This window comes from Akebia trifoliata, chromosome 4, assembly GCF_017979445.1.
Source record: "Akebia trifoliata isolate Shusen 1 chromosome 4, ASM1797944v1, whole genome shotgun sequence".
NCBI classification, from domain to species: Eukaryota; Viridiplantae; Streptophyta; class Magnoliopsida; order Ranunculales; family Lardizabalaceae; genus Akebia; species Akebia trifoliata.
In genome coordinates this window covers 42424989-42425981 of record NC_141378.1, presented here as the reverse complement: position 1 = coordinate 42425981, position 993 = coordinate 42424989, and positions in this window count along the sequence as shown.

Sequence of the window (993 nt, the reverse complement as noted above, 5' to 3'; positions counted from 1 at the left end):
TTTTTGTGGTGGAATGCATTGGTGATTGCTTGGTTCTGAGGTCCACAAATCATCTGTGCATTTGGCAAAATTTACTGTTGCTTTGTGACCATGGGAAAATCTCCGGTAAAATTTTGCTTTGTTGTATATATATATATATATTTTTTGACAAGTTTAAAATGAAATGTAGTAGTTTTTTCTTTATTATTATTATTACAAATTCGACCTCGTCAGAAATTCCTGATTTTTATTGCCAATCTTCCATGCGAATGTTCAAAATTAAGAGATTCTATTGGCACGTCAACTTTTACTAAGAACACCCCAAGATGTGTGCTGATTCTTCAGTTCTTACCAAAAGTTGGTGTGGCAATAAAATCTCTCTATGGTACTTTTGTGATTTTCTAAAGAATTAATTAATGTGATTTTGGATTTTTTTTTTTTTAAACAAAACAAAACAATACCCACCGTTCTCTCTTCGTGCAATGTCAACTCAATCTTTTTAATTTTCTTGAAAACATTAACAACCGATATAACGGAAAAAATTAGTAATCTTGTGGCATAAAAATTTCACGAGCATTGGTTCATTTTAAAAAAAAAGGTCATTTTAAAAGTAGAGTTACTATTGCCACACCACCTTTTGTTAAAGACACCAAATTTGTGCAATTCTTTGGTGATTGAATTGGTATGGCATTAGCAACAGTTGGTGTGGCAATAGCAGCACTCAAAAAGTAATACAGAGCCATTTGCCATGTTTAACCTCTCTTTTTTTTTTTTTTCAATCAAAATGCCCTCCAGCAATTATTTGTTTTGAAAACCCCTCATGAAACTTTCTTTTACAACTCCTTCCCCTTTTCTCACCTCTTTTTACTTACCAAATTTTTTACCGACAATCTCTGTCCATTCAAATGATTTATGATGGAGAATGACAATTGGAGACTCATAATTTTGAATATTTAGATATAACTTTTGATCTATTTCAACAATTTGTGAGAATATTTAGCAAGGAATAACAAT